This window comes from Molossus molossus, unplaced genomic scaffold (assembly GCF_014108415.1).
Source record: "Molossus molossus isolate mMolMol1 unplaced genomic scaffold, mMolMol1.p scaffold_m16_p_5, whole genome shotgun sequence".
Taxonomy (NCBI): Eukaryota; Metazoa; Chordata; class Mammalia; order Chiroptera; family Molossidae; genus Molossus; species Molossus molossus.
The window spans coordinates 81,858,771-81,867,461 of NW_023425388.1; the positions used below are offsets into that span (position 1 = coordinate 81,858,771).

General features: G+C 34.9%; 1 pseudogene; it reads right to left on the reverse strand.

The window, feature by feature from the left end:
- Positions 1 to 679: 679 nt before the first annotated feature.
- On the reverse strand, positions 680 to 1,417 carry LOC118617721 (annotated as a pseudogene).
- Between the last annotated feature and the right edge of the window lie 7,274 nt (positions 1,418 to 8,691).

An 8,691-nucleotide genomic window follows, 5' to 3' on the forward strand; every position in this document is an offset into this window, starting at 1 on the left:
GACAATTTGTAGTACTTTAAAAACTTATAGCATGAATCACCCATTGTAATTTGAGTTTTTTTTAATGAACTATTATTAACTTATACTATGATATGATTGAATGAGCCCAGCTCTTGCAGATTAATGGAAAGATTAAGACAATAAATATACTAAGCAAGTTATGAGAATTATAATATCTTAGGAAAAAATGTTTGCGAGCCCTTAAAAATTGGTTATTTACAAATTGTTTTATTCCGTTTGTAAATTATTTTATCCATTAACTAAGACAGGTCTCCAAAAATATGGAGGAAACTTAAATTTACCTATGGCCAAATTACCATGTTAATACACTTATATACACTTATTCCAACTTATATACACTTAAAAAAAAAGTTCATATTGATTTTTTAGAGAGAGGATGGGAGAGAGAGATAGAAACATTGATGTGAGAGAGAAACATTGATGGGTGGCCTCCAGCACACCCCTTACTGGGGATCAAGCCTGAAACCTGGGCATGTGCCCTGATTGGGCTTCAAACTGGGACCTCTCAGTTCATGGGAAGATGCTAAATCCACTGAACTGCATAGGCCAGGGTCAAACGTGTTATATACTTTTTATTTTTTAATTTTACTTTTTTTCAATTTAAAGCACTCACTGTTTATTAACAGACCAGATTACAAAAATAACCATGGTAGAAACCTTAGTTCATTCTAAAGAGCCTGTTGATCTGGTCTACTTTGTTACCAGCATCTCCACCAGCAATGGGTGATCTTTTTCTTCATTCCACCTTGTGGAGAAGATAATTTGAAGGGCCACAGGAAGCTGTTTGCTTCTTTGAAACATTTTCCAACAGTATAGATCTCATGAATCAGATCCTCCATGCAGATGATGCCAAATATACCAAGAGGTAGAACATCAATGTGTTATCTGTCAGGGCAATTTGTTCTTTGTTGACTTTGCCATAACCATGCTTGTAGATCAATTCATTTACTGACTTCAGGTTTGGGTATCCCCATGCAACATGTGGTTCCACAATGCTCAGCATGTTAATTGAAGCCTTGTTGAGCTTAACAAAAGTGCCACTGAAGATCTGTTGAAGACGAAGAAGCTACAGCACCTTTAGGACCTTTGGCCTCACATCATTGATACCTCTGATCCTGATGACAAATGCCAATTTCAATTTCACAGATACATAGAAGTTTCCAGCTTTTCTTGCCATCCTAGCCATTTGAATCTCAGTTCTGTACATCTACCTGTATTCCTTGTGGTAGTGCTTAGCTTTTTCATAGATGAGCTTCCTCCTTGCCTTTCGAAGCATCTCTTGGGCAAACTTCTTTCTCAGGCACTTGATCTTCAGCTCTGCAAAATTCCTTCGCTTTTTCTTCAGAGTCTCTGGCACAGCAGGGACCTTCTTCTTCTCTTCCACACTCTCCATGGTTCCAGCTGGAAAGGAGTGTATTATATACTTTTTAAATTCACAACAGTATTATCATAAAATTATTTTATTCATTCATTCAACTTCCTGTTAACCCAAATTTGATTGGTTCACTAGGTTCATTTATTGGATATTTAGTGAATGCAGTTTCTTAGTTTTATATTTAAAGCCAAATCTCTGAAATTCTATATTCTATAACAGTATATATGAGCTGAAAGTTTAATTTTAACATACATTTATGGAAAAATAATTTTCTTACACCAAAATCCACTTTAAAATACCATTAGTTAAGAATTGGGTCTTCTTTAAGTTCAAAAAAATCAACTTAATTATCTTAAAAAGAGAAAATTATGCTGACATTCTTAATTGCAAAAGTGTTAAAAATTAACATTATGAGTGCCATTAGAAAATTTTGACTTGTGTTTCTGAATGGGAACAGATTTCTAATGCATTATTTATGCAGCAGACTGTAACCATTCCTTCTGTTCTCATTCAGTCTTTTTTCGTCCTTGCTCACAGTGTTCATTTTTAAAAATACATATTATTTTTCTCAATAAATCAAGCAAACTCTATGAGATCATATTATATCCATTCAAGTAGAAATAATATAGGAAAACAATATTTAAAACTTATTGAGTGTAACTGATAAACTCTTATCCCTTCTGTAGATGCATAATTATTGAGTTATGTTTTTTTTCTGATCCATGTATTCTCTTATTCAAATAGCAATGACTGTTTCAAACTCACACCTTTCATTGCTAGAATCTCTTTCCACATGCTTTCTCTTCTACTTGCTGTGACAAGGTCCACTTAGAGTCAAGGAAAATAAAACAAACAAGCAATCAAAACTTAGAAAGTTAAAAAAAAAAAAAAACTTAGAAAGTGATAGATAGATGTAGGAGGTGATGAAAATCTGGTATGGAAAAATAACTGACTTCAATTTTCAAGTCATCTTATGTTTTTGTTCTTTAAAATTTAAGACTATTGTAACATAGATCCCATACTTGGATCTAGCTAGCATAATGTCCAGAATAACTCCACAGGAAATCTGAGGCTTCATCCTAGAATGACAAAACTAGCCAATAGATTCAAGTTTGGTTAGCTGGTTTTGTGATGAACTAAACCTCACTCCACCATGACGCTGTGCTGGGACCATGATTCTAATCTTAACAGCTCAGCTTTAGACATTGGTTTCATTCTAGTTACCAGAAGAAAAGTAATTGTTGCTATACTGAAGAGAAAAGATTTGGAAGAAATTGTTCTGAGGTAAAAACAGACATCGTATCAGGATGTAGATGGTAGTTTTGGTTATCTTGGAGTTTCAATAGCTACTATTACAATCACTAGACCCATCGCTTAGGAGATAAGTAGTATTTGCATTAACTATTTGAGCATGAATAAGAGATAAGGCAGTATCTCTTTTTTAATCAGAACTACATAGCTCTTTGATGATAGATCTTGAATCCCATTAGTATGAACTCCAGGGTAACTATATTTTTCTTATCAGGATTTCTGATGAATCCATTTTATCTGTATATCAGAAAATTTATTTGCCATAGGAAGGTGGTTGTAAGGATAAGCTCCTAGTTTTTCCAATGAAGAAAATGAATGTGGAATACTGGGAACATGACTCAGTCTCTTGGCATAATGACTTCCAAATACATCCAAATTAAAAGATCAGAGGCCTCCACCCTTGAGTCTAGTTCAGTGATTATCTATATTTAGAAAAAACTCCAGTCTTCCCTCCTATGTTCCTCATAGGAAACACTTCACTTCTGATACGTCTGGTCACCAAATCTGTGGGGTATTCTTCCCACCAAGAAATTCCATGGCACCAGCTGTGTGTCCTACAATCTACCTCGGTTCTGATGCTGTCTCCCCGGAGCCAGCATCAGACCCCACATGTGAAGGATTCAGTCACATGAGAGACTGCCCCCCACTTAAGATGCCAATCTCAAGGAGTAGGTCTGCGGGTTCCCATAGTTTCTGTCCTACTCAGCTACACATTAGAGGTTCCTATGATCTGCTCCCCCTTAGATTCAATTATTTCCTAGAACAGCTCACAGAACTCAGGGGAACACTGACATTTACCAGTTTATTAAGGGCTTTGATGAAGGATACAGATGGACATAGCGTGAAATCTGGGAGGGGTCAGAACTCAGGAGCTTCTTTCTCAGGGGAGTTGGGGTGTGAGGATGTGTCCACTGATCTGGAAGCTCCCTAAACACCATACTTTGGGATTTTTATGGAGGTTTCATTTCCAGCCCTTCTCCCCTCTCTGGATAGTTGGTGGTGGGAGAGCTGGCTGAAAATGGCAAGATTCTAATTCTGAAGTGGTTTCTCCAGTGACCAATCCCTGTCCAGGAGCCATCCAGAGTCCCTCATTAGGATAAAAGATGCTCCTAGTGCTCTGATAGCTTAGGAAGTTACAAGCCTTTTAGGAGCTCTGTGCCAGGAACCAGGGACAGATTTCAACATTTATTATTATTATTATTACTATTATTATTATTATTATTATTATTATTATTATTATTATTGTTATGTGACATCAAATTCTCCTGTGAGCGAGAATTACTGTAAAAAAAGTAAAAAAAAAGTAAAAAAAAGATCAGAGGCCTCCTAATTAGCAGTAAATGCCAAAAGGCCTAAAACTGATGACCTGGAAATTGTTAACAATTAAATGTGCACATATGGGGTATAAATCAATAAATCAACAACAACAAATGTTGGTGATGACGTGGAGAAGAGGAAACCCTCATGCACTGTTGGTGGGAATGCAGATTGGTGCAGCTACTGTGGAAAACAGTATGGAGTTTCCTCAAAAAATCAAAAATGGAACTGCCTTGTGACCCAGGGATTCTACTCCTGCAAATTTTATCCCAAGAAGCCTGAAATGCTAATTCGAAAGAATATATGCACCCCTATATTCCTTGAAGCATTATTTACAATAGCCAAGATTTTGAAGCATCCCAGTTGTCCATCAGTAGATGAATGGATAAAAAAGCTGTGGTACATATACACAACTCTGCCACAAAAATAAAAAAGAAATCTTACCCTTTGTCACAGCATGGATGGACCCGGAGAGCATTCTGCAAGTGAAATAAGCCAATCAGAGAAAGACAAGTACTACATAATTCATTTATATGTGGAATCTAATGAACAAAATAAACTAACATGTGAAATGATAACAGACTTACAGAGAGCAGGCTGACAGCTGTCGGGAGGAGGAGGCGGAGGAAGACTAAGAGAAAAAGAAAACAAAAAGAAAAAACTCAGGGATAGGGACAACAATTTGGTGACTGGTGTGGAGAGAGAGGGTGGAGGAGGGTATGGGGAGATAAATGGTGATGGAGGGAGACTTGACTGGGGGTAGTGAACACACAGTATAGATGATGTGTTGTAGGATTGTGCACCTAACACCTGTGTAGTTTTGTTACCAGTATCACCCCAATAAATTCAATAAAATGGGGGAATAAAAGATCTGGGGCTCATTGAAAGAAGTAGGAATACCACCATTAGTTCTCTGAAGGTTGCTCTTTTTATTGTGTTTTTAAGGGAGTGATTTTGGTCAAATGGTGGTAATCAAGACAACCTAACATCATTGGAGAAGAAAAAAAATATTTGAATCTTTCAGTTCATTAAACTTAAATGGTGTAAATAACTTCCCAGTTGAAATTCACAGATGTCGATAATTAAGTGATAGTCATAAAGTCATCTAAATTATCTATGACACAGTGAGAAGGGACAAGTCATTGTATTAATTATCACTATTCTTGTATTGCGATTGTGATATCACAATTCCTTGTTAAAGTTTCAAAGATTTAAAAAGTAAGGATGACACATACTATAATTTTCTAACCAGTTATATTCCATATTTACATTCAAGCAAATCCTTAATTTTGTAAAAAAAAAAAAAATTATTCTAAGAATTTTAGCACCAATTTTCATAATTATGCTAATTCAACGGATTAGTTAAAGGCATTATAAAGTAATTGCAAAAAGACAAATTCTTGAGCCAGACTATTTGGGTTCAAATCTCAGTTTTCATATTACTAGCTGTGTGACTTCACACAAGTTTGCTTAACCTCGCTGTGCTTCAATTTTCTCATTTGTAAAATATTTTCTGTACTTTACAGACAAATAAGTTACATTTTATATGATCATTAAATGAGTTGAACAAATAAAACATTAGAGTATGAAATATATTAAGGTTACTAAGTTTCAGTATTAAGGTTACTAAGTTTCTTACATTTCAATGGAAAGTTTGTTTAATAAGAAATATATTATTTCAATGTGTTCTATATAAACAGAGTAATAATTATTTACTAAATAAGAAAATTAAATTTAAAATATCAATAAATATATCTGTGTTTCATATTATGTAGAAAAGTTTCAAAATGTTTATATCAAATTTATAGAACTTCAAAGTCATAAAAATGTAACTACTTAATATTAAATTTTTCTTATTAGTTAATAGGTGACGAAATTAATAACAGAAATAGAAAGTTAGTCAAAAACATTGTGAGACAAGAAAGAGATAAAAGGCATCTGCAACACTTAGCTCTTTGAGTCAGCATTTTCTAATTCTTGATGAAGTTGTATAGAACTGTTTTAAATCTAAAAATAATTTTATATTTATATATTATATGAGCCTGGCATCCAAATTGATTTGTCTGATTGACTACTAGTATTAAATCAGCACATGTTTTGGTTGATTTTCTGGGGACCTTAAACTCTTAGAATCATTATCTAATTGATTTTTGCAATATCTTTCTGAGACAGGTATGGGTCATTTATTTATTACTCGTCTTATCAGAGATTTAGAAAGTATATGCAAATTGTAACATTTACAAAGTACTATTTAAATTAATAATGATGCATATAAATAGAGTGCACCCATTATTATATATTTTAATTTTTCTTGTCAACAAGAATAATTATAAGGGATATCCACATTTGCCAATAAATACATAGACTGTAGTCAAGGTCAGAGTATTTCTTTTCAATTTCAGCTCAATATTTCAATGGTTATTCTGTTACAATCACAGAAACAAAAAGCAAACAATTCCCAGAACAAAACTGACAATTCTATCAGAAGCTCATCAGTTTGAGAGAAGTCATCATTAACTTCTGAATTACTAATGGGTAAAAAAGACCAAATGCAACCTATTGCTTCAAGGTTTATCCTAAGAAATTGTTTTTTTGTTTTGTTTTGTTTTGTTTTTTTTCAGTGATTGATTCTCTGAATGCTTCATGGTAGCGGTAGAAGTATTGAAGCTTTCAAAAACTATCATTAAAAAAGATAAGCCAGGGAAGAGATTATATCTTCATCTACATGCACTTTACTTTGTCTGAAATGTTATTGTGCTATTTATTGTCACTTTGCTGGTTAAAGTTTTTGCAGACAGGAATCAAACAACATGTGTTTTCTTTCCTCCCAAGTACATTGCTTACAGTAATGTTAAATTGCCTTCAGGTTGTTTCTTGAATATAATTTGGTCCCAAATCGCCAAGCTTCATGTGCTTTACTGACTAAGAACTTAATTTTTACTAAATTATGGTTTTAAAATAAAAATGTTTCTTCAAATAAGAGTTATATTATCCTTTACAGTAAAGTCATTTTACACATTTATGCAATAAATTGTAAGCTGTTATGATTGCCGTGAATAAAGACATTTGACGAGGTCTCTACCTTCACAGAGCTTTCATTTGGTGATTGAAAAAGAGTAAAAGTAGATAGTAACTAATTTACAAATTTAATTTTATATAACTACTGTGATATAAAGCAGTGTTAGAAATAAAGAATATATGCTGGGCTTGTCTAAGTTATTAGGCAAATTTAACTAAGGAACTAAGCCAAGAACTAAAGGGTGATAACTTAGTAGCACAGCTGTTTTAATTAAACCATCAATATTAAATAAATCTCTGCCTGAAACGTACTTAAATTATGTAAACTTGAGTTATTAAAACATTTGGATGAATTTCTGTAAGAATACTTTTGAAAGTGTTGAAAGTTAAATATGTTTAATTTCTGAGAATTTTTAGAATATTACATTTATTAAGTGTTTAACTCTAAGTAAATCAGAATAGAGCTTCTTAAAATGATTTTATTATCTAATTTGGTAATATCAACTGGAGCTTGGTAAATATTAAACATCTTAATCTACACACATACCTGCATACGTACATACACAAACAGACAGAAATTGAGCCTTTTTATTTTATTTTTTTTAATTTTTAAAATTGATTTGAGAGAGAGAGAGAGAGAGACATCAATTTCTTATTCCACTTATTTATGCGTTCATTTGTTAATTCTTGTATGTGTCCTGACCAAGGATCTAAACATAACCTTGGTGTATCAAGATGACACTCTAACCAATTGAGCTACCCTACCAGGGCCCAGACATGGAGCATTTATTGTTTTAATTTCATAATTTCAATTAACTGGTTCACATAAAAGAGCCATTTTTTGTTCTTGCTCCACCCTTACATTTTTACCAAGAATATGTTTCTGGAAGATTGGGCAACCTGAGTTTACCTGCTTAATAGCATCCTCTCCAATATCTGTGCAGGAGACATTTTTTATTTCCTTTGCTCTGATGTGTAATTTTATGGAGGCTGTGGACTAAATTTTGAGCAAGGAACTGATGGGAGACCAAGTGACCAAAGCCCACCTGGGTGTCTCCACAGCTCATCTGTGGAGAAAAAGTTCTACTCTATTTCAGACTAAGGGTTTGCTCCTGGGGTCCATGCATCCTTTGTGAGCCCCTCCCAAGGAGAAAGGAGATTGGAGCTGATATCACCATAGTTCAGTAGTTCAGGGGTTCAGGGGCTGTTGTGGGGAGGTAAAGGTCTGGCAGAGGTAGACAGAAGGGTGGAAGAGGTAGAGGTGTTTAAAGGGGAAAGATCTCCCTGGCCGGTTTGGCTCAGCGGTTGGAGCGCCGGCCTGCGGTCCAGAGAGACCTGGGTTCAGTTCCCGCTCAGGGCACGTACTGCGGTTGCAGTTTGTCCCCTGCCCTGGTTGGTCGTGCAGGTGGCAGCCACTCGATGTGTCCCTTTCACATCGATGTTTCTTTCTCTCTCTTCTTCTCTCCCTCCCACTCTATCTGAAGAAAAAAATGGAAAAAATGTCCTCGGGTGAGGATAAAAAATAAAGGGAAAAGATCAAAGGACCCAAAGGAGCTGAAAAGAATGTGGGGTAAAGGAGGATGGAGGAGTAAGAGAGATGGGAAGGAGAGGTCTTGGATGAAACAGCTTGGGAAGAATCCTAGCTTCCC